The sequence below is a fragment of the Arvicanthis niloticus genome, chromosome 14 (assembly GCF_011762505.2).
Source record: "Arvicanthis niloticus isolate mArvNil1 chromosome 14, mArvNil1.pat.X, whole genome shotgun sequence".
In the NCBI taxonomy this organism is placed as follows: Eukaryota; Metazoa; Chordata; class Mammalia; order Rodentia; family Muridae; genus Arvicanthis; species Arvicanthis niloticus.
Window position 1 is genome coordinate 63,302,635 of NC_047671.1, and position 25,752 is coordinate 63,328,386.

Below are 25,752 nucleotides of genomic sequence, written 5' to 3' on the forward strand. Positions count from 1 at the left end.
TCAGTGTCTCCTGACTCATGGATCACTAAAATGAGTGTTTCCTTTTAGTTTCTCCAATACTATGTCTACACAGTGTGAAGAACTGCATAATTTTAAGTGTGTTGTCATTGTTGTATGATGACATCAGCATTTCCCTAAAACATCAGAACTTTATGAGGACATCATTGCTCCACAGGCACTATGCTGAACTCATCAACTGATTAATAGAGCTCATCTCATCTCATCTCATCTCATCTCATCTCATCTCATCTCATCTTAACTTATCTCGACACCTTGAGATTTTCATCCTGTTGGTATCCCAACACTACGGATGAGAATAAAAGGTAAGGATATTCAGCCAGTATGACAGTTCATCAAAACAGACTTGATCTATGAGAGTATGCAACCACTTTAGCCCATTTAGGCCATCTTGTATTTTACTGAGAATATTTATTATATTTCTTAACTATTTCATTTCCTCTTTTATTTCTAAAAGTTTTGTGTGGGAGGGGGCCATAAATGTTGATGTGTTTTTGTATGTTCATGGGTGTGTGCATGTGGAATTAATTATTCATGAAGTCCCATCATTCCCATTTTCTTGGACATAGTAAGCACACATCAAAACCATGAGCCTACTCCAATTGTGTGAGACACCAGAAACCACAATTCAAAACAATGTTCCATATGGTCATCATAAAAGTGACAATGTCCCCAGCTGCTCATTTTGTCTTTATGTATTATTTCTGAGAACTTAAATATCAATTAAACATCTTAGAAAGAGTTCTGTTGTGTCCATCTCAGGAGACCTAATCTTTAGACTTCCTTTTAGAAAGAAGGCAATAATTATATGAGACACTGATGTTTAGATTATTAACAATTTGGCTTTGAGTTTAGCTCCCTTGGTTTAGTTCAGCTCAGCATCTATAATTAGGAAAGAAGAAGTTAAAAGGACAATGGAACTTGGTGTATTTTATGGTTTTCCTTACAGGAAAGCTTACAAAGTAATCTTGAGAGATGAGTCTCTTCCAAGTACAAACTCCTACAAGCTACATAGCATATCTTCTAATATAAAAGAAAAAAAAGTAAGATCTAGCACTGTGTGCCTACAGTGGACTATTAAATGACTATTCCTTTATTTTCCCCTCAGATACGGTGTCCTGTATTGCGGCTTTGCATAAAACTTATTATGGAGTCAAAGTTGATTTTGAACTTCTCATCTTCCTATGTCATTTCCTGAGTACTGAAGTTACAGGGATACATCACTGTGTCATGGCTATGTGGTACTTGGGCTCACACCCAGGGCTTTGTGAATGTTAAAGAAGCATTCTACCAACCGAGGTATGTTCCCAGCTCTTGAGTCATTTTTTTTATTTTCTCAAAAAAAAAAAAAAAAAAAAAAGTGTACCTGTGCCAACTGGAACAGAAATCAAAGCATTGTGTTTTGATCATATACAAGTATATTCTATCTTCCATTTGTAATGACTATCTAAGTTTGAAAACAGGAAGTGAAATTTTATGTGATCAGGAAGGGTTGATAAAGAGTTGAGAATAATTAATAAATAAAAACTACGAAGTTCTAGGGATGCCATGTAAACAATGCTACTCAATGACATTGCACCTAGATGGGAAGAGACATGGAAGGGCTGGGTGGACATGTGTTAAGCATGTGATGGTATGAGGGTATCCCTCTTCACAGCAAGGTCAAGGTTAATTTTGTTGACCTCTGCTAAAAGGGTTGATAGTCCCATGACTGAAGAAGATTTAAAGTACTTAAACAATAGATGAAAGGGCAGCCAAACTGACCCTGTGATGGAAAAATAGAGGAATGTGTGATTAATTTTCACAACACACGTGATGGATCACTGCAAAGAAGAAAGAGATGGAAAACTGTTTTGCCACTAAAGGCAGTTCTGGGTATTTCTTGCTGGCATCGCCATGGGTTGCACTGAACTTAGGAACAATTTTGGAAGCTCTCATAATTACACCTCCAAGAATCCAAAAGAAGAGTCCAAGAGATACCTTTCTGAAAAAAGACATACACTAGCAGGTGCTCCAGGGTGACCAGAACGGATTGATCAGTGTGCGTTTGAGCACTAAAGATGTATTTTTATTCTTAGTATTGTTTTTTTGTAAAAACCCTTTCACCTGCTAGGCAGAAGAAAGAGCTTCTGCTGAAACTCAGTCCTGATTTTCATAACAACAGGAACCCATAGCTATGGCTCCCTATCTTCTTGTAGGCCTGGGACCATGCATACACAAATCTCTAACTCACCCAAATGCCAGCAGAGTAACTTAAGTGTGTCAAATGTGGATGCCACAACAGAGTCTTTTTCAAAAGTATTTAAAATTGATGCTAGATTTATCATAAGAGTTCAAAGACCAGGTAGGATTTATGGGATTGGCTTTATTGGTGTTACTGGAACTTAAAATTCAAATCAGAAAGATCTGACCTCATGGTCACGTCAGCTCCAGCGTGACTGCAGTCTTCCCCCTTGAATTCTACCCCTAACAGAGCCATCTGGAAGAAAGCCCTCTCCTTGATTTTCAAAACTGTGTTTCTTGTTTGCTTTTCTTTTGATTGATCTCTACAGTTTTTGGTGTGTGTTCTGAATTACTAATGCAGGGTACAATACAGAGTGAGAAAGGACACCGTCTAGGAAAACACGGAACTTTTTGTCAAATACTGCCACCAAATGCCAAGGTCATGAGAGAAAGGACTGCTTTTCAAAATGATATCTTTCTGTCAAAGGAGCTGGATATAGTAGTAAAAATTTCCCCCATCTCCCCTGGCAAGTATTCTTAGCTAGTGAAGGGCTTAAACTATGAGAAAATCATGATGTGGCCTATTTTTACAGAATATACACTTCAATATAGGCTTGAGAATATTCAGTTATAGCAAACCAATTTCTCTATATAATCAAAATTATAAAAATGATGGCAGCCTTCTTTAGTGGTCAACCTCATATTCCATCCACCTAGACCTTATGCATTAATTTAAATTTAATTTATGAGCAAATCATTACAGCACATTCTCCTTCTCCGTTGTTCCAGTCTTGATTTCTTTAAAACTCTTGTTCAGAGCAATCGATTCATGTAGTTTTGTTTTGTATAACATTTACTTTAAATTACCATTGCTACAGAGTCTTTTGTTTTTCAATATGAGGGGATTTGCAATCAGTGTCAGAATGGGAACAACACTGGGAAAGAGGAGCCACTGGATGTGTATCTTCTTTGAAATCTGGAGCAAAGAACTCTTATGAGGTAGATGAACCCAGGATGCCTTAATGAAGTAAAGTAGAAGGACACAGGTGTCTAAAGGACTTTTATGCACAGCGACATTTTGAGATCTGGCTCTAGATCCCCAAGAGCCAATCTTCACTGTTTTTTCTTGTACTGGTTATTTTCAGGGAAGGATTTGGATTTCAGAAGTACTCTGTCCTGTAAGGACTAGACAGAAAACTTTTCGGGATAGTGTAAAAGGCTTAACTACACTAGATGTTTGTCTTTTCAAGTTCATTGCCATTCACTTCAGCCTCACATCTCATCAAACACCAAACCATTGGTAGCTCTGTATACTGTGAAACTTCCCACCTTTGCCACATGAGAACTTTCATCCTGAACCATCTTGACATCTCCCCCCCCCCCCCCGCCAGGGAATGCTTATTGATGTATTATGACCCAACACCAGCACTGTTTTCTTTAGGACATCTTCTCTGGGGACTGTAAACCTCATGTCACTTTCTATAGTCTAACTGCTTCAGCTCCATGTGCCCAGATCATTTTGCTAGACAGTGCCGTCCTCCAAAGCATGATAAGGATTAAGATTGACACACAATCTAATGCTGAGGTTTAGTAAGGCTCTACTCTAACAGACAGATGATCAGTCATGTAACACTGGCATGCTGCCAGTTGTTCTTGTGCTGTTGGGAGATAGAAAAGGAACACAGAGAACTACATGTGATTTTATTTTGAAAATGTGTGTCTACGAGCTAGGAGATAAGATCAACTTTATAATTAAGATATGAAGATGTTATACCAAAGCACAGCTATCTCTAGTAGATTTCTGAATAATTAGAAAAAAGGGGGAGCCCCCTCAGTGGCCCAAAGTTAATTGCAAATGTCCATAGCCCTGCAATGTTTTGTCTCAAAATAGAACCTCAGGATTTCAAAAACCCTCCTTTTATAAAAACACATGCTTTCTTTACTTTCTCATGTCATTGTATTTATGTGCATTATGTGGAAAACACGTTTACATTTAAATAATTTAAATAAACCATACACAAAAGTGGCCCAACTCCCTCATTTATGAATGAATGATTTTGAGCCATCACCGGAATTTACCCACACAAGGGAGATGATAAATCTTGTTCATCTATGAATAATTTAATGCTTTTTGCTGCAGCCATTGAAGGAAATGTTGCTATATACTGAACCCACTCGAAATACAGAAACAATTCCGTCAAGGCCAGCTGTGTCTGCTACTGCTGTTTGCTTTGAGCAAAGATGTATTTACAGAGATGTGTATATTCTTAGACTTGTAAAAGCATGTGCACACACACACACACGAACAGCTTTGATGGGCTGTGTAGGAAATGTGTTGGCTTCTCTTTTAGCAAATGCATATCTAACTAAGGCAGGCAGTAGCATCTGAATTTTCTTCATCCCTTGTCATCAGATTACCAGTAATGGTTTGGCAGAAAGCCTGGTGCAATCTTTCCCAAGTGCTGTAACACCAATTGGTGAGAGCATTTAAAGAGAAGTTTTTATATTAATTAATTCTTATCTTACCTCATTATGAAATACAACTTACTTATAAAATCTTTGTACACTTTGACATTTACGTTTGTATATTTAGTGTTCAAAATAGTATGAAAATGCTCACTGCAAATACAGACGTGTTGGTTTGATTATTATTATTAAGTCTCCAGGGTCTACTTCCAAAGATCCATGCTTACCTCAAAATATGTTATTACATTATTTAATTTAGTTGTGTGTATTTGCATGTGAGCTTGCACGTCTCAGTACACATGTGGCAGTCAGAGGACAACCTGCATGAGGAAGTCCTCTCCTTCTATCACATGGATCCTAGGGATTTAATGCAGACCAAGCTTGGCAGGACATGCCTTCACTCACTGAGACATGCCAGAGGCCCAGCTTCCGTATTTTTTTTAAAAGTTTGCAAAAGCAGAGAAATGCCAACACAAAACCTCTGTGCTTGTGATTTAATTTCTTATCCTCAATTTCTTCTTGTTTTCTGAATGCTATAGGTATAAAATTTCTTTGGTTCTTCCTGTTGCAGCAGTATGTCAGTCTCCAGGTAACCTTCTTAACTTTAAAAAAAGAAAAAGAAAAAAAAGAAAACAGTGAAGTTCAGTAGCTACATGTAAATGACCTTCATGAAATTCTGCCTACAGTGGGAAATGCTATGGGTAACTCTCAGAAAGCATACTCTGATAGAATAAGTTATTGCCTAAGACAAAGGCAGGCTTTTCTGCAAGCTGTATTGTGTCTTTGAGGCCACTAGGGCATCATATAGAAACTGAAGCAATAATTCATTCCTGTGCAATGAAAGAATAATGTAACTTGCACACTAGGACTCTGCCTCATTACACTAAACGCTTCCCTCATGTCATTTTAAAGGAGACATTGTAATACTGTAAACCTAAGCAACTGAGATTTATGTTCCCATGTTTGGCAAATGGTTATACAGGATATTTTCCAGCCTTCTAAATGTTTTAGGTGCTAGGCAGTTTCAAAATGTGGACTATAACTGGCTTCATAACTTAATAGGTTGGAAGAATGCAGTTGTCTGGTTCCTTGAAGTATTTCTTAAGACAGATCAGGATGAGCTTACAGTGCTCAAAAGAAACCTGCAGATCCCACTTCGATGATCATTTGGACGTGTTGCAGACATCATGGTGCTTTCTGAATTTTACTGTAACCCCAAGGTAAGATATAAACAAATCGGAATCACAGGAAGGTATGTGTGATAAGAATTTCTTCTACCAGACTAAGTTTTTAGGTAGAAAAATAGTTGTTGTACAAGCATGAGGACCTGAGTTGAATTTCCCACAAGCCCCAGAAAAAGCCAGTGGGTACACACTTGTTATGGTACTTGGGAGGAAGGAGAGAGATGACCCTTGGGGGCTCACTCATCCATCAGCTAGTATAGCTTACTAGTTGATTTCTAGTCCTGTGAGAGACCTACCTTGCTTCTAAACAGACAGACAGACAGACAGATGAATGAATAGATAAATGAATAATGTGGAGAGTGCTTGGGGAAGAACCCTGTCCTTTGCCTTCTACGTGAACACACACATGTACCTGCATTCACACACATGTGAACCCCATGCACATGCACTTGTACACAAACATTTACCTGTACATGCATGACCATGGATATACAAATACACATAAAATTATGCTTCCCATAACTTTGGCTAAATTATTTCTCTTTCTACAATGTAAAATGAAAATATATTTCCAAATTATCTTAAAATATACTTATCTCCTAGTTAAAATGGAGGGAGGATTAAAATTGCCAATTAAAGACAAACAGAATAATCATACCAGATTGTACACATGACAAAGAGTAGCAATGCACTGTCACAGCTGCCTACCTTGGTACCTACATGTGACCCACATATCTAGGACACTCTTTGGATAGAGTTACTTTTTGGAAGCATTCAATGTATGGCAGAACTGCTAGCATTACACAGTCATTGCACTTCAACATAACACACATTCTACTAAGGAAAGTGGGTATTTTTTGGTTTTGTTCTATTCATTTATTATCCTTCTTTCATAGAAAAATTCTCTTAAGTGATAAATTTAGAAAATAATTTATTTAAAGTTAATGCCCTTTTCAAAGCTTTAATATTTTGATTTTGAAGCAAGCAAAGGGAAAACAATCAAGAAGTAAATGTTGAAATTGAGGGAGAACTTTCCCTTCAGAAGTCTTAACCTAGAAATAAAAACTAACTTAATAGATTAATAATGTATGACCATGTTGTAAAAATGAGTAAGTATAAGACTTTCAACGGTGGGTGAAAAAGGAAAATCATGTGTGAGTTCTGAGTGATTTTCTTATTTCTGGTGTATCCCAAATAATATACCCCAATTACATTAAATATTATTAAATGGTGTGGCAATTTTAAAATAATGCTTTTTATCAAGAAAGTGAAAATAAATTAGCAAATAGTGAAGATATTTACAAAAATCCTTTAAAAATCCTTAGCTTTTTGTTCTAAAAGTATTACACCAGTTAGAATACTAATATAATACATTATAAACCACTTTAAAATATATTTATTTTACTTTTAACTTATGTATATGTGTGCATGCATGTGTGTATGTGTATTTGTGCATGTGTATATGCAGGTATGTATGTGTGCACTTGTGTATGTGTATGCATGTATGTGTGTGTGTGTGTGTGTGTGTGTGTGTGTGTGTGTGTACGTACATGGTGCAGTGCCACAGAGCCCAGAGGCATTGAATTTTCTGGAGTTGCAGTTCTAGGAAGTTATGAATTCCTGGATATTGGCTCTAGGTTCTAGCCCCACTATATATTCTTAATACAACATAACAGATATAATTGAAGTAAAATTTACCAAGCTATGTTTGATAATGTGAAACATTCTTTCTGTGTGTCTCTTCCTTTGCCCTCTCAAACTTTATGCTAGAAAACAGTAGACTTAAAGTAAATTGAACCTGTGCATGTAGAACATTCATGAAGCCTTATTGTTAGTGCAGGCCAGGGTCTCTAAGAGAGAGGTAAAATCTATAGCAATTTGCTTGATTCAGAATCTGTAAACATCCCAGGAAGCATTTCCTAGAATTACTGCTACCAAGAACACAAATTAAACTTGCTGACTTAAATTACAATTCCAAGGACCTCAGCAAAGTGCCTTAAAATGTGTAATCCTTTAACTGTCTCATTACTCTTAGATTTTATCCTAGATTTTATCTGAGCACTCACAGATAAACGCTAGGCACATACAGAGTTTGAGTGATATGGGTGTTATTCAAGACTATGCATGTCTAAAGTACAGTGTGTTACTGTTCCCGTCTCTAAGCCTAGTCCTCTTACCTCACTTACTAGTAAAGGTAGGGGGTGAAGATTAAAGCTGCATTCAATTATTTTTTTCATCCACTTCTCTATATGCATGAGCAGTTTGTAGCAATGGGAAAATGTACTTTTTATAGTTGCTTTCCACATTTCTGTAGGAATTCCCTATTAGAAGTTTCTTTGAATTCCCCAAATTATTTATGGCCAGGAGTACCCAATGATTGGCAGGAAGATAGCTGAACTCTCAGCATTTTATAAAATGAGAGCTTTGCAAAAAATAGTAAGGACTGGAGAGCCAAAGATCTAAGGGGTGAGAGTCAGAAGATGTGATCAGGACAAAAAATGTCAGCATTACATCATCACATCATGTGCTCACATGGTCCCTAGTGTAGAGCAGTGCACCAGCATTCCCTAGTGTACGCACAGGTGTGTAATAATGATGAGGCTCTGGAGACTTGGGGATGTTTAATCACGTGCAAGCTTGGAAATTTACTGGAGCTCTCTATAGATATTTCAGTCCTTTTTTTCAGACATGTTGGTAGGAGTGTTTCCTAGTAGTAGGTATGGCTGTATGATATATTTTGGCCAAGGAAGTACAACCATAGGAAGAGATGAGGGTTGAAGTGTGGAGAAAACCTTTAGTCAACATGTAACAACTAAGTGGCTCACATGAGAGGAAATTCTAGCCTTTTATATCACACTGAGATTGGAGTTTGCTTTCTCAGGAAACCACACCTAGTACATCTGTCTATGCCTTAATTTAAACATGTATAACAAGAAAACTACGTGTGCATATTACCTACAAAATAGTTTGCAATATTGGATTTACTTTAGAAGATACATTTTAATGACATTTTTATGTATATGATCATTTTGTCTGCATGTACATATGAGTACACAAGTGCACAGTGTCCACAGAAGCCAGAAAGAGCACACTATGCAGGTACTGGGAATTGAACCCACGTCCTGTGCAAAAGGCAGTAAGTGGTCTTAATGGATGAGCTACTCCTCCAGCTGAAGCACTGAGAAAGAATAATTACATTTACGTGAAGTTTTAACAGACAGCAATTCTGTGAGTGAGTTTGTTTCTAGTAATGTATAGTAAGGGACAATCTGAGAATTACAAATTCTTTTATATTAGAAGATCAACTTCATTAAAAAAAGTATTCTACACCTTTTTACAAAACAAGTGAGGTATCTATACTCCTGAGTTGTGATGATTTGGGTGAATCTTTTGTTCAGTGTCCACAGATTTGTGTACGGCAGAGTCACATAGGGATGAATAGAAGAAAGTAAATGGAATTTTAAAAGAAATCTATTGTTCTTTGAAAAAATGTGTAGATGTTTTTTATTACTTCGGGTGACTAAGTCATTTTTACATAATATTTATTTTTGCAAAACTGCTAAGTCCAGCTTTACTTATGCAAACGAACTGAGATTTGATATTAAATGGTATATGAAAAAATTGAGCATTTTCAGTCTCTTGATAGTATTGTTTAATGAAAATGTTTCTAGGCATGATTTTCCTTAATCTGCCTTTAGTTTTTAATTTTGAGATATGGTCTTCTTGTGTAGCTCAGGCTGGCGTGGAACTCATTCTATGGTTCAAAGTAGCCCTGAACTCATTATGATCCTGCCTCAGTCTCCTAAATTCTGTGATTGCAAGTGTGAGCCATCATGGCCAGAAGCGTGCATTTTTAAAAGTCTAAATAATACCAAGCTGCTTGACTTACTGTGAGAAAGATGCTCATTGCCGAGAAAGAAAAAAATGAGTTTTATTAAACAGGATGAGACCAACTCAAGTGGAGAATAGAAATGAAAGAACATTTATAGAGGCACGATAACCAAAGCCATTGCCTGGTGGAAGGCGTAAGTCAATAACCCCATTGCCTAGAACAGATAAGGGGAAAAGCAGGAGCCTGCCCCCTTCTTCCCACTACTTGGAAGCTAACATCTGATTACTGTCAAACAGGCAGTCTTTGTTTCTCCCGTAAATGAAGTAGAAAAGCATACATCTTCATATGTTCTTGTAGAAATGTGCAGATTCATATTGCGAATACTGGGTTTGAACATTTTATTACAGTCAGATATTTGGTTAAAGAAAAACTTTGGTCCCGTTTATATTGAAGCTCTTCCTTCTGTGGAAGAAGGAGAGCACTGTGTGAAGGGAATAACATAAAGCACAAATCTTCATTTCTTTAAGCTCAAGACTTGGCATCTCAAGGGCACATAATAAATGTACGAAAAACTTACAAATAGTTCGAAGAGTCAAACTTGATTAAAGCCCTTTACCAAATATCAGCTTCTTTTGGTCCCCACTGATAACATCTGATTTGTCATTGACCAAAGAGACTTTCTTTTCTTAGCATATGCTGATAGTAAGATGACATCAATGCTGTGCTTCAAGGACTTTTATTTAAGGCAAAACCTGAAAGCAACTTTAAATTTAGGGTCATGAAACCATACACATAACCTACCAAATACTCTCCTTCTCATGCCAGACTACCCACTGAGAATCCAGTGCTTTCTCATGGTTGCTACTCTGACCATGCACAAGTTGATTCATTTGAATTTAGTTTCTCAATCATTTTTTTCTGATGTGCTTGTTGAATTTTCCTGATGAAGTTTGTGTATACGTGTATGTGCACATTTGTGTGTGTGTGTGTGTGTGTGTGTGTGTGTGTGTATTCATGTGCATGTAGAAGGCAAAAATCAGCCTTGGGCATCATTCCACAGGTGCCATCTGCTTTATTTATTTGTGACTGGGGCTCTCAATGGCCTTGGACTCTCCACATAGGATAGGCTGCCTTGCCATCAGGACCCAAGGATTGGGTTGTCTCTGACTTTCCAGAACTGGGATTCCATGTTCTTGTTTCCACAAGTGGCTTTTTAATCTCTGGGTTGTGGAAATAAACTAATGGAAGTCTTATGCTTATAAGGTAAGCCCTTTATTAAGTGAGCTAGCCATACAGCCTGAACACGAATGGTGGAACCTATTAGTCTCCACATGCTGTGACTGTCTTTTGATTAAAAACCTCTCTGATAATGTGCAGCTGAGTCAGCCCACTTTACTGCTAACATATGCCCTGTTATCAGTTGATCTTACTTGGCAATAAAATGGACATTAATCCCACTTTTCCAGAAGAATGCCCCCCTCCCCCACCAGACAAGCAAACATTGCCTGAATCTACTTGGCATTTTGAGCCATTAGTGATAATTATGTTAGCTCAAAACATAGAGAGTGAATATAAATAAGTAAAGAAAATAAGGGAGCATCCAAGAACAATAGCCCTGAAAACAGGTGATGATTATTCATTCCTTAAACCTGTAGTATCATACACCAGAAACCAGCACAGCAAGCAGTATGGCACTGTCCATGCTGTAAGGCACAGTTCGTGCTATTAGAGATGTTGGGAACTTCAGGTGAACTCTGAAGGTAAGGAAGGCATGGTGAGTGTCCCATGAGGTGAAAGTTGAGGAGCAACCAGCACTCTGGGAAAAGGAAAATGCTTCTGTGCACTTTCACACACTGCTCTAGTATATGGCAGATCCCAGAGGCTGTAGTAATACTTGACTCAAGTGTTGGTGATGACCAGCTAAGGAGTGGACAGGTGATAAAGACAGGCCTTTCAGGCTGTGCTAGAGATGGCACAGTCCTATTCTGAAGGCTCCTGGAGTTCTCCAATCATTAGCGGCTGTGGATCTTAGAACACAGATGCGTTTGCCCAGCACAAGCCATGGCCATTGGGCGGCAGTGGTGTGGGAGGGGACTAGATGCAGAAGAGTAACTATAAGGATAACACAGCAACCAAGTAAGACAATAAAGACCCAGAGCAGAGGCAGCACAGAGGAAGCAGAGGGAGTAGTTAACTTACACTAACCTAAAGAGATGTGTAATACTAAATACAGGCATGGAGAAAGCTGGAAGAGTCAAGTTTTCTGAACAGCTGAAGTGACTGGAGTGGGTGGACTAGAGATGAAAGAGATTATCAAGGACAGTGGCCTGTGAGGGACGAGTGAAAGGATTGCTCGGTATTGTAGATAGAGCGTAAGAAGCTGGAGGAAGTGGGCCCTCCAATCAGTCATGACACAGATACTTGGACCCAGAGCTCTAGTCAAATAATTAATGTATCATAATTCACAAAAGGGTAGAGTTAATCACAACCTGAGGGCTTAGCAAAGAAACCAGGGTGCCGGTGAGATGGCACAATGGATAAAATCACTTGCAATGTGAGCCTGGCAACCTGAGTTTGATTCCTGCAACCCACATAGAGATGGGAGGAGAGAACCGACTCCACGGAAGCTGATCTCTGACCTCCGCACAGATGCCATGGCATGTGTGCACCCCATCCTTCTCGCACATACACAATAAAAATAATAAATAAAAATTTTACAAATTAGAAAGCAAAGAGATAAGTTGAACTTCAAAGGTCAAAATTTTGCCCCTTGGCATATGACTATCCAGGCAAACAACTGGCAAACACAGGTTCCTCTGGTGGCCTGATTGACTTCATTCATATGTCAAAGTCTTTGGCTAAGTATATGCTGGGATCTGGAAAGACCTTATCTTCTACTGAGACAGGGTGAACTTGAATGAACCTTTGTTCATATGGCCTACAAGTGGGCTCCCATCACAGAGAGAGCTCAAGCCTCTCCCTCCTCATCCCCACACTTTGTTGAAGGTATTTCCAGTCTGCCACCTGCTACCTCCTCTGCAGGAAACCATCATCCTACTTGTAGGGGTAATAACATCTCTAATTACCCCTACAAATGACTTCTACCACTCATTCATTTATTCATTTTAAAATATAAGTAGCCCAGACTGCACAAACTTGCAGTGAGTCTGCTAACTTTGATTACCAAATGCTGGAATCATAGGTTGGTGTCACCAGGTTTAAAGAGTGATTTTCAATATACATTTCAACATAAAGCAAAGTTATATCACGTACTAAGGAGACAAGACACTGTGAATGAAGATACGATGGGCAATAAATAATAATGAAGATATACCCAGTAACATGTAAGCTATAATCAGCAGACACATATCATAAGGCAACGACCTTCACCCCATCCAAAGGAAGACAATCCAAGCTTTCTACCTCATTCTGGAACGAGAAACTCTTAACAGTGACCCAACAGTTGGGGACCCATATTTAATCTCCCCATCAGTACTGGACACATTGTTAAACATTCTTCCATGTTAGAAAATTGAACCTTGAAGTTTTTCTTTTAACAATGTGAAAACCAAAAGCCAAATTCCAATATAGCAAGAATTAAACATTGGTATACCCACACCAGGTGTATTAAGGGCAGGCTTGTGTATACATATCTCTGTGAGAACTGCATTCTGCTCGTACAGTCACAAATTTATGCCAGTCTCATTCTTAATGCCAGCTGTTCAGGACACAGCCACCCATACACTATCACCAGCCACTTGAAATGACTAGGAAAAAATTGCTGTTACGGTCTGCTTATAAGGATTAGAGAATAACTTGAAATTCGTGCAATTTGATGGGTTAATTTTAGGATCACTAAACCTAGTGACAATTTAACAAACTGCCTAAACTCTTCTAAGAATAGATATTTCTAACAAAACACATAAATTTCCAATCCGTAGAGGACAACACTAAAACACTCTGGACAGGTTCTTCCTTGCAGACAGGTTTTGGGCACTGGGCTTCTTAGGGACCTTGAAGAAGAGGGAAGCTAGGAGGGGAACTGGGCACACGAGGCTACACAGATCACTTCTGGGCTCTGCTAATTTCACATTTTGTTTGTCCTTGCTCTGCTGCTCAGTAGTTCGAAGTTCAACTCTGTCCTTGCAATGCCCACCTTTTTGGCTTAGAAGAGCGACATACTGACATACTACATCACTGTTTATTATCCAAGTTGTGTGATGGAGCCATATTAAACTATTCACTGCTTGCATCTATTTCAGTCTGGTCTACTTGGCAGAGCAAACCCAGGCTAGTTACTCGGATCCACTGTTCAGCCCCACACTCTGTCAGGAGAGCGTCAGCACACTTATTTTTCCCATATAAAGGAGAATATCCATTTCACACCATGCCCTCTGTGACTATTATGGACAGTATTTATTCAGAAGGAATGCTGTGTGAATTTGGAAAAGTTGTCGCTAAGAGGAGAGAGAGAGAGGTCGCTTGACCAAACAAGAAACAAAACCTATACATGGGCAAAACATGAAGAACTGAAGGTTGCCCTTCTCCTTTAACGACTCTTTCCCTCCCTCCTCTTCTCTGGAGTTCTTTATAATCAGAACGCCCCCATTCACTTTGCAGATACCAACTCTTTTTGAGAGGAACTGCTTAGAATTAATGAGGTAATGCTCCCAAACAACTGCTGTTAATACATTGCTTTCTTTGATAGAAGCTGCCTGTGTTTTCTTTGCCACCTCTTCAAAGATGGGGTACTTTCTAATGGTCTTAGAGCACCACTAGAAAAGAGGCCTCTGTTTTTTTTTTCTTTGAAACATTTTGTCTTCATCATCTATATTTGAACACAGTGCCATCCCAGGGAAGCTGTGCTCCATCTTACAGACAATTCTCCCCCATACTTCCTCACTCCACAAGCCTTAGATGCTTGAGGGTTAACTGGAAAGAACGAGCCTATAGGCGTCATTGAAGTTATAATTCTGAAATGCGAACTTGAAAACAGCCTCACACAAGTACTGGGCTTCCTTCTGCCACTCAGAATGCTCAAGGCCACCTACTTCCAGAAAGGAAAGTAGTAGCTTCATCCAGACACAACGAAATCTCCCTGACCTTTCATTCAAACCAACTATAAAGCAAAAGTCAACATCCACCTTCCCAGAGATGCACCTCCAAGTCCCGGTGATCTCACTTACCCTGGATCAGGTACAGCATCCCCTCTTCAAGCCTTTTAGTGCCAGTTCATCTAGAGCACACAGTGATTGCTAGCTAGCACGATCATGGGAGAACAGATTTAGCCAAATGGTTAATTACCCCTGAGATTATAACCAACTCTGAAATTCTAGGGAGAGACAGGAGTTTAAAAACCCGGCTTCCAGTTTCTGGCGTCCACTGTGTCTATCTTTAACTTGAAAAACGATTTGGTTTCACATTCCACTGAAGTCCCACTGGCAGATGCCTTTGGTAAACTCACCAATGGCAGGCTTTCAAAGGTCTCCCTCAGCCCCTCCCTCCCTGGGAGTTTCCGCCCATTTCTTCTTAAGCTGGTTTACTCAGTTGTCCTTTTACCTGTCTCCTCTTGGGTAAAAGGAACTGCGTTCATTGAAGGCTATAACGGAAACCTTTGCAAGCTGAAGATCAGCTGAGGACTCGCTGGCTTCCCTGCCATCACCCCACCCCCACCTCACAGCCAGAAACCAACTGACTTCCAAACTTGGCTGCCTGAAAAAGAATGTCCTCTGATTGGCATTCCTGGAGGCAGAGAGCCAGGCAGCTAGAGCTTGGCAAATGGCTTCCCGGGGATATACAACACAAACAAGGAATTTTCCTGGATCTTTATTTCAGTTTAAGGAAACTCCAAAGACTATGTTCAAACATTAAAGATATTTTGGTTGAAACTCACGCTTGTGTTTTTCTACCTGCTTATCATTTTACCCAGAATGACTAGGGCTAGAGAGAAAGAACAAGAGAGCAGAACTATTATCAAACATGGGATAAGCCTTGTTTGGGGATTCATTAGAAAAGGAAAATAGCCACAAATGCCACTTCACAGGGTCCTAAGGACAACAGACCAACGGGTGGACTTCCTGAGAAAGAAAATAAATGCTTATAGGAACTGTGGGAGAACTGACTTCAATTGGCTTTTGTTTTATACTCCAAGCTGCAAGAGAACAGGGGAAGAAACACTGGCTTTTTCCAGGAAGCCTTCTTCTTTCAGAGTTGTCTTATAACACTTCAGCACGTGCTGGGAAACAAAGTGCGTGTGTGTGTGTGTGTGTGTGTGTGTGTGTGTGTGTGTGTGTGTGTGTGAGAGAGAGAGAGAGAGAGAGAGAAAGAGAGAGAGAGAGAGAGAGAGAGAGAGAAGGGAAACTAAGAGTCCTATTTTGCTTTCTATTGTTATGATAAACACAACGGTCCAAACCTCTGGTGAGAAAAAGGTTTATTTGGCTCACAAGTCTTAATCACATTCTGTGTTTGAGAGAAGTCAAGGCAGGAACTCAATCAGAAGCCTGGAGGCACAGATGCGGAGGAGTCCTGCTTACTGGTTTGCTTCCCGTTCCTTGTTCAGCCTGCTTTTTTATTTAATCCAATATTAATTCCCCTGGGAGGTCACTACCTACAGGAGTTAGGTCCTTCCACATCAACCCTTAATCAGGAAAATTCCCCACAGATTTGCCTACAGGCCAGTCTGATGATGAAAATTCCTCAGTTGACATTTTTCTTTCCATGTCTCTATCATGTGTCAAGTTGATCATTATCATCATCATCATCATCATCATCATCATCATCATCATCAACAACAACAACAACAACAACTAAAGAAAAGAAAACCCAACCAAACAAAATAACTCATCAGCCCACTGGGTGAACAGGAGAGCTAGGGGGCAAAGGCCACTCATCAAACAGAGCCCTACAAGGACTAGTCACGGGCAAGTCTCTCTAACAACACACAGGACCCGTGGTAAGCATTCACTGATTGGTCACTGCATTCCAAGTATTATCTGTTACTGAAAACACTATTCGTTTTGTTCAGAGTGCTGTATGTACTACATGCAGCTTGATGGACCAGGCAGCCTCTTCAGAGGCCTGGTGAAGACATTATAACTTTGGTGGCTGTGTGAGTCACAGGCTGAAGCATTGCCCAGTCTCAGCAACTGTCAGCTGGCTGGGACACAGTGGTGGTGTGGCTGCAGCTGCTCCTTGGGACTCACAGGGGTATCTCAGAACATACTCAATGGCAAATGCTTGATCCTAGGTGACAATTTTCTAATTCAACTCATTTCACTGGCTTTAAATCTTTTGTTGTTGTCATCTTCTCCCACAGCTAGAGTATCCTTAGTTTACGAGATCACGAAGTTAAGACCTGCTTGATTGATTACTACAGTATGAATTTATTTCACTTGTATTTTGATGCCCATATATGTTGGTGGCGACCAACTCCTTGCTCCTTTACCTAACTCCATTCCCAGGTGCCTAAACAGACACTTTTCAATGGAGGAAAAGGAGAAACATACTTTATTTTTTAGCCCCAAGTTTACAGGCAAAGTACAGGCAAAGCAGGAGCATCTACAATCTCCCATCCTGTTTCTGTAGTGTATCTTTATGATGCACTATCACTGAGCAAGTTTCTGTTTCAAGAAACATTCCTTGAGTGTCCGTGGTGTGCTCACATTTATAAAATTCACAAACTGGCTCACATATAAATAGAAGGTAATAACTCCTTGGCACAGAGAACAGCCATCTCTGTCCCAGACTCCTTTTCTTTTCCACAAAGCACCATGAGTTAGGAAGAGTGTCTGGGGTTTGTAGCCAGCCCGGGTTCACGGGCAGCACAGTGCTCATCTCTATTGTCTTTAGACTCACACTACTGTGAAACTGATGCTGAGGAGACGCCTGTTTAAACCGAAACACCTCCTGTGCAACATCTGTATGTTAGCCTTTGGGAAACGGGTATATGTTAGTCTTCTTTGTAAACAAATTTAAATGTATTTTTCTTTTTAAAAAATGTTTTTTTTTAAATTATTTTACTTTTATGTGTATGAAATATTGTACATGTATGTGGGTGTACCCTGTGCTTATCCAGTGCCTTTGGAGGCCATAAGTTATTGGATCTCCCTGGAGCTGGAGTTATGAATGGTTATAGTCTGTCATATGAGTGCTGGGAACTAAATCTGGGTCAACTGAAGGAGCAATGAGTGCTCTTAATGTCTGAGTATCTCTTCACCTCCTACACTGTTGTAAACAATTCTAGGAAAAGCATCCTTGCTTTTGAGCAACAAGCTGAGATTGCATGAAGTTTGTACTGTGTCATGTATTGCGTAGCACCTTGTATAATGGTCCCAGTCATATGTGTACTTGTGAATTACTCCAAATATAAACCAGGCATATTTATTAAGGCTCTTTGTACTGCTCTTGTGGCTTATAAGACAAACTGAAAGAGCGATGTTTCTAATTGAATTGTTATTGGCTATTATTCAGAGAATAATGATCCTTCATTGGATTAATTATAATAAAAAAAGAATGAATCAAAGTTCCCAACTTTATCCAGACTTACAGTTTGATCTCTACACATCCTAGAAGTCCCAGGCACAGCCATCAGAGTCTTAGTTCAGCCCCAAGGTTAAGTGAATAGGATGAAATGATTTTCTTTTCTCCATTAACCTTCACAAGGCAATTGATAAGATTTATAATGGCTAGAACTGGGTCTTTATCATGAGTAAATGTTGTCTTGCTCTTTTTTGTAAGCACTAACATGAGACTTGGGATTGATCAGAAAAATAGCTTCCAGGGCTTGCTTCCAAAGAACACTGGGCACATAACGGGCAAATCAGATACCTCTGACTTATTATGAACAAGCAGGTACTCTTTCTTCTATTCTTTAGAATAGAATGTACCAGTATAGTTTTGAGGGAAAGTAGCTCTCATAGTTTCCTTATAATGGAGGATACTGGCTTAGGCTTAGGTCTTTATTGACCTGTGATATGTCTGTATATATCTAAATCTGGGTTACTCAAAAGCAAATGGTCATGGCCAATATTTGTTTTCCCTGCTGCCTTAAGAGATGAACAGAGGTGATATTTAGAGGTTATAACTTTACAGTTGATTTCTTTTGAGACAGTCTAAGTTGATACAAAATGTTACACTTTATTATATACCTCATAACATTTTAACATTATTAAAGGCAGGTAGTATTAATGTAAGAATAGGAGTTTTCTCCCTAAAGGAAAAAAGTAATTATGAAGGTACTTATTAGAACACTAATCGACATAGACACTACCCAAGATAGTAGAAAAGCCATACATAACCAACATTAAAAAAGAGGAGCCCTAGTCAGAAGACATTCAGAGTATAGGCATGCATGTATATTCTTACTAAAGACCAGACACATGACATTATATCTTGTAGCATCTCCGTTGGTAGACACCCAAAGGAAATAGAAACGCGATCATTATTGGCTCTGACTCCCAATAAGCTATGATGTGGAGAACAACTGAAGTGTGAATCAGCAGAGGACTTAACAAAGACATTTCAGCATACACACTTGAATGGAAGATCATATAATCAAGAGGGGGAGAACCTGTCATATATGGCACCAAGAATCTAGAAGACTTTAGGCTAAGAAAATGAGCCAGCTCATTTTCATGGCAAATTCTCACCAAAATAAGAAATCTAAGAAAACACAAGTGAACATCAAGCACAAAGCATAGGAAACAAAATGGTGGTCACATGGGTAGATCAAGAGTAGAGTGTGAAAAAAGTAGGTCAAAGGGCATGTATTACGTAGTATGAGTAAGTTTAAAGGTCTAGCACAGAGCATAAGACTTGTACATAATAATATTGTTCTATAAACTGGTACTTTACCAAGAAAGAGCATTAACTGCCTTAGATGATAGTGTACTCATTTGTATGACTTTAGTAACCATGTCTCTACTAATATCAAGAATATTATGTTACACACTAATCTATACAACAAAAATGAAAACATCAATGTATTATACAAACATTATCAGACAAAATTGGGTGAACTAGATTCCTCTTCAGGTGCCTGTCATGTGAAAATAACTTCAGTCATGGAAAGGCTACATGTACAAATGAACTCATATGTTTTCTAGAGGCTGAAGAGGTGGCTCAGTGGTTAAGAAAACAGACAGGGTTGTTTTTTTTTTTCAAAGGATCTGAGTTCTGTTCTCAACACTAATGATGAGCAGCTCATAACCATCTGTAATTCCAGCTCCAGAGGACTCTACGCCCTCTTCTGGTCTCTGTGGGCACTGCAGTTATATATATATATGTATATGTATATGTATATGTATATGTATATGTATATGTATATGTATATGTATATGTATATGTATATGTATCTACATATATGTATATATATACACACACACACACACACACACACATATATATATATATATATATATATATATATATATATATATATATATATAGTCATTTAACTGGCTTGTTATGATTGTATTGACCACTGGCTAGAGCTACATTTTTTTTTGCTGGTTCAAAGTCTAGAGTATGGCCATCATATCTACCTCTAATTGAAACCAACATGTCTGGCCTCATACTGGCCACAGAAAGACACTTTCTATATGCCATATATTGAGACTCTGCCAGCACATACCATATCCAATCTTTCTTATAACCCAAGAGTAGTTTTTTTTTTTTTTTAGTGTGAGCATTAAAACATGTAATGTTGTCTTTCTAAACATGCACACATTTTCATAGTCAAAAATCCAGTCCACATTTATACCCCAACTGAATAACTGGTTCTAATCTGAGTGTTTAAAGACATTCAGGGTAGAAATAGGATAATTCTGTTTCCTGTGATCAACTAAGAAGACAGTTGGTAGACAGACCGGATGTGTTGTCTCCACATCCAGCTGCTCATTTGGGAGCAGGACCAGCCAGAAGAGCACATGCTGTGAGCACGTGTCAAGCTTGCTGCCTGCTTGGCCTAGGAGCCTTTTGTTCAAAGGGATTGCTTAACAATGAGGAGATCCAACTCCTTCAGCGATGCTCACAGGTGAGACCAGCTCAGAGAGAGCTTGAATGCTTGAAGTTATTTTCAAATCTGTTCTTCACAATATTGGTTTACTTTATGGAATGCATAATTTTGAAATACAGGAGGATAACCTCGGTCAACAGCAATTAATCAAACATTTCAAAGAGCTAGTAGCTAGGATTGAGGATGTTTCCAATGTGAAGAAATGACACATGGTGGCTCGCATGAGACCTAAATCATATATTTTATATCATGTACATGATTGAGATGATACTTTGTGCCTCAAAACTCTACATATTAACTAAGTTTTAAGATGTTTAAACAACTTCAATCTAAGCCATTTCAGGGAATTTTTTTCACTGACTTGATTAGTTTTATAGGCTTTTCATCCCCACCCATTTTGTCTCTGTCATCTCTCCTCTCTGCAACAAGAAAAACCTCATGGCATGCCTTGCTGTAAAACTCTCTTATTCCCCCATTTATAGTGTTCGAGACCCAAGGAATGTTTGCTCATTACTCCAGTTCTGGGAAAATTTATTTACTTTTAGAGTAAATTACAACTCACATCCTCTGTTGCTTTGTTCTGAAACAAAAAGCTCTGAGTTTGTTATTGCAACACTTGTCCCCATTTCCTAGTAACTTCTCTCATTCATTTTCCCTTTCTCTCTTCTGTTGAATATATTATTTCTCAGAACATATTTTTAATTTCTAAGAATTTTGTCTCCAATTGTTTCCACTATACTGTGTTTAGTATCACAGGCACATCTTCTTTTCTAGTTATCTGTAGTAACAAATTTATGCTTTTTTTTTTTTGAGTGTTTGCTATAGAATCTGTTTATTTTACTTTTTTGTGGTTCATTTACATACTCTGCTTTCTTTATGTAGGATGTTTTCCCATACCTGATGTTTCTTAGCTTCTGCTTAAGCCCACAAACTATGATGGGTAGGATGACATCATAGAGTGATTAGACCACACGACACAAGCGTGGGCAGGATGATGTCATAGGATGGTTAGACGATGCTGAGCTGTGTTACTACAGTGTCCTCATGAGAAACTGAATTTCTATACTGTTAGATCGTCAGGTGTTCCACACAAGTGTCCTCCACATGTTTGTGTCAGGATGCTCTGGAAGTACACCTGAGTGCCTCAACCTTGGGATCTGAATGAGATGTCCTGAAGCAGGTGAGGATTTGGTATCCAGGGTTCAGATTCCCATCTGGCTGCCCAGAGTCCAGGACACATCTCACATCTACCTGCTGCCGACCTTCCTAGAATTGTTGGGTCTGTGACTCTCTTTTTGAGTCAATCTACACAATAATTCCCAATATGCTTCATACAGAGAGTGGGGAGGTAGTTGACAGCCTATGTGGGCTTGTCAAAGGTAGCAGGCATCCACTTGTTTTTTTCTAATTTTCCACCTCTCTTGTTTTAAACCTCCAAAGCCTCCTCTAGACTCTAGACCTTTTGCTTCCAGTCACTGTGCCTTCCAAGGACACTCTATGAAACCTTGGCCTGCTTCTTGGTGCCTTTCCTATGTGGGTATCCACGAGTCCACATTGATTGTTAAATCAAGCATGATTCATCCATTTTCTTCTCATTAAACCATATCAGTAGTTTGAGGTAAATATATATATATATATATATATATATATATATATATATATATTATTTATCCCAATGATTTCTTAGAAAGCCAATGAGTGCTGTTCAGGGAAGGGTGGGGTAGAACTGGGTGTGTCCCATCAGCCTTTCAGCTGTGATTTTCTGCCTTTTACTCTTCAGTATGGTCTCAACAAGGGACCTGATGATGAGCTGATGTTCAAATGATTCCACCAAATAAAATTAGCAGGTAGGTGTGTGTGTGTGTGTGTGTGTGTGTGTGTGTGTGTGTGTGTGTGTGTTGGGGGGGGTGGAGTATAATGCTTTAGATTTCTTCACAAACACATTCAATGCTAACATCAACTTTAAATACCACAAGGAATTTATCTTATTTGTGTAAGACATGTTGAAGCATAACATTCAATTAAAGAAATTATTTTATTCTGAAGTTACTTGTGGTCCCCTGAGTTAAGATTTTTCACCATATCTCTGTAGCATTAATTCTGCATGCACATATATAATTATGAATAATTCTCCTATTTGTAAACTCTATGTATCTTAAAAAGTAAAAATGTATTGGGGGGGTCTGGGAAGTTTTGTCCAGATAATTGAATAGACCACAACAAAGTCAAGATAAAGAACATTATATCAAAGTATTCTTGGCAATTCCTTTGTGCTTCCTTTTGATTGGAAGGCAATTATACACATATACAGCATAGGACTGCCGGTCTGTGTTCAATCAGAGATGATGCACCTAACCCTCAAGAGACTGGAGGCCCCAGGGAGTTTAGAGGTCAGGTGGGGTGGGGGTCAGGGGTGGGGACATTCTTGTGAAGACGGGGTGGGAGGAGGTATGGGATGTGGAACAGTCAGAGGGTGGACAGGGGAGAGGGAATAAAATCTGGAGTGTAAAAAAATACATAAAAACAATTTAAAAAATCTCGCAGTCAAATCATTTCTTTCCAATTGTCAGGTCATTAGCATATGGACCACATTGCGTGTTTTGGGTTTGAAGAGAGTTTTGTCTCGAATGATTTTGTATATGAACTCTGCTTCTCATGTTAATTTGGTGACAGCAGATTTCCAGAAGACATATTGTGTTCTACTTGGTTAAAATGAAACTGGGTCTTTGGTTCTCTAGTGATTTACAAACATGATTGTGAATCTTGTTTCTCAGGGGCAGATATACTTGCAGGGCAAATGTAGGATCTGTAACATTCTCAGGATCTGGAGCAGAAGTAAAAACTAGAAGCATAAATATATAACATGTCTAAATATTTAAACGTTATAAATCAAACCTAAAATCCATTAAATCATATTATTTATTCTACTTTGATAAATACACCTTGAGAATGGTTTTAATAAATATCAATATTAAAGCTCTTGTGAGGATTATGCATCTTATTATTTCTATACCTATAAAAACCATTAAAAAGAACCAGAGGGCATCTTTAACATTTTTTTTTTACCCCTTTCCTATATTTTCCTTTTATGAAGCTTATGTACCCATATCCAACATACTCTATCAACACTGCCTTAGATCCAGCCTGGTTAGGTTAGGTTAGGGTTAGGATCAGGATTAGGTTAGGTTTAGGGTTAGGGTTAGGGCTAGGGCTAGGGCTAGGGCTAGGGCTAGGGCTAGGGTTAGGGTTAGGGTTAGGGTTAGGGTTAGGGTTAGGGTTAGGTGTTAGGATCAGGGTTATGGTTATGGTTATGGTTATGGTTAGGGTTAGGGTTAGGGTTAGGGTTAGGGTTAGGGTTAGAACTGAGGCTAGGGCTTGGATCAGGGTTAGGGTTAGGGTTAGGAAAGTTGGTAGGTAGGAGCTTTGCTTTTGTCTATTTCTTTGTATACTGTTATTACTCTATGAAGCCTGAGTCCTTCCTCAGAAAGCGAAATAGAAGAGCCAGAGGGTTCTTCCATGTTCTATTACAAGGTCTTAAGGCTTAGGACTTCTTGCTCATCAGGTACAGATTTCTTTTAAGTGTCCTCGAAGGTGAATCTGCCTCTTGCATACGAAGTTCAAAGCCCTGAGGATGGCCGCTCACTGCTTTGTGAATGCTGAGCACAGAGATCAGTCTAGGAGCAGTGGATAAGCAACTGGGAGTGAGAAGACAGATGGCATCTGGATGCCTTCTTGGTCTGAACTGCCACATTAAGAGCATTAAACTTGTCCTTTAAAAATCATTATCAAGGTGCATGTATCAAAGTTGAATAAATAATATGACTTAATGGATTGTAAGTCTGGTTTATAACTTTAAATATTTAGACACTTTGTACGTGTGTGCTTCTAGTTTTTACTTCAACTCCAGATCCTGGGAGTGCTGGAAGTAGGCTCAACTGCCACAGCACCTACATCTGTCTTGCAAGCATATCTGCCCCAAGAAACCAGCCTCAAAAGCATGGTTTTAAGCTGCTACAGAACAAAAAATCAAACCAAAGAAAATGAATATGTTAATGGGGTTAATCCTTTTTCTACAGAAGAATGCTATAGTTTTTGACATTCCAGGTTACCTTGGTTACAGGGACAGGAAAGGAAATATCTTGGAGCACTACACTTCAGCATCTGTATAACAAGTTTTAAGAGTTCTCTTTGATGAATCTCTTTCTGGGATCTTACTTTTTTTTTTCATGGTAGTTGTTGTCGAGGTTGTCACAGAAGCCATCCATGTCCCTCATTATCAGCTGCAAGTCTGCAGTCATCACAGACATTTACACCATTGTAAAAATAGCTTTCTTGCCCTCCACACATAGATTTCTTTGTGTTCACTGATGGGCTGAGAATGAGATCATCTGGTTCAGTCCTTGACAGTGACCCTGATGGACTACCTATCATGGTTGTCAGTTGTTGACTTGGCTTCATCCTAGAATGCTCTGGGTTTCTTGCAGTCAGCTGTGTTTAATAGAAGACAGTATTCTGTGACCATAACTTGTGTCATGGACACTACACTAAAGGCACAGGCTACAGCTTGCCCTGGAGCCACAGTGTTAGAGCTGGTGTCTCTGTGCTTATGGGCTTTGTCTAAGTACAGGGCTCTGAGATTTCCCCTTGAATGTATAGAAACAAAGATAATAAATAGCACTGTGCTCACCCAGCAAGCAGATTGCCGTATAATGGAGGAAGAAGGAGACTGCCTGAGGTTTCACTCTTGTGTGAAGAAAACGCTAACATTTCTGATTGGCCCCGTCACTTTAAGGAAGTTTATGAAGCCCAGGAGAGCTATTTACTGAAGGTCAGACTTTAAAAAAAAAGTTATTTAAAATGCTGAGACTGCAGGCAGTTATCTAAAAACTGAATAAGCTCCATTCTTTATTGAAGCTAAAATAGACTTGTAGAGGAAAATAAGGAAAAAAATGTAAACACACAGGCTGGCATGAGGCAGAGCTGGCATTCAGGATGGATACGGTTACTGTAGGAGA

The 25,752-nt window shown here is 39.0% G+C and overlaps 1 protein-coding gene and 1 long non-coding RNA gene across 23 annotated transcripts in view; one reads left to right on the forward strand and one right to left on the reverse strand.

Moving 5' to 3' along the window:
* The window catches only part of Dtna (dystrobrevin alpha), a 342,076-nt gene that overhangs the window by 234,521 nt on the left and 81,803 nt on the right, over window positions 1–25,752 (reverse strand). The window contains exon 1 of one of the 21 annotated variants that reach the window (XM_076912911.1): window positions 15,283–15,410. The exons of 17 other annotated variants lie outside the window; for them this stretch is intronic. The gene's annotated coding sequence lies outside the window, so the exon portion shown is untranslated. Of the gene's footprint in view, window positions 1–14,909; window positions 15,126–15,282; window positions 15,411–25,752 lie in introns of those variants that run through there. 3 more of the 21 variants (XM_076912928.1, XM_076912910.1, XM_034517684.2) reach the window with 3 other exon arrangements.
* The window catches only part of LOC143434361 (uncharacterized), a 49,544-nt gene that overhangs the window by 19,929 nt on the left and 3,863 nt on the right, over window positions 1–25,752 (forward strand). The window contains exons 2-5 of one of the 2 annotated variants that reach the window (XR_013103819.1): window positions 49–323; window positions 1,127–1,317; window positions 5,770–5,927; window positions 16,462–16,675. This is a non-coding gene — a long non-coding RNA (uncharacterized LOC143434361). The remainder of the gene's footprint in view (window positions 1–48; window positions 324–1,126; window positions 1,318–5,769; window positions 5,928–16,461; window positions 16,676–25,752) is intronic. The other variant, XR_013103820.1, reaches the window with a different exon arrangement.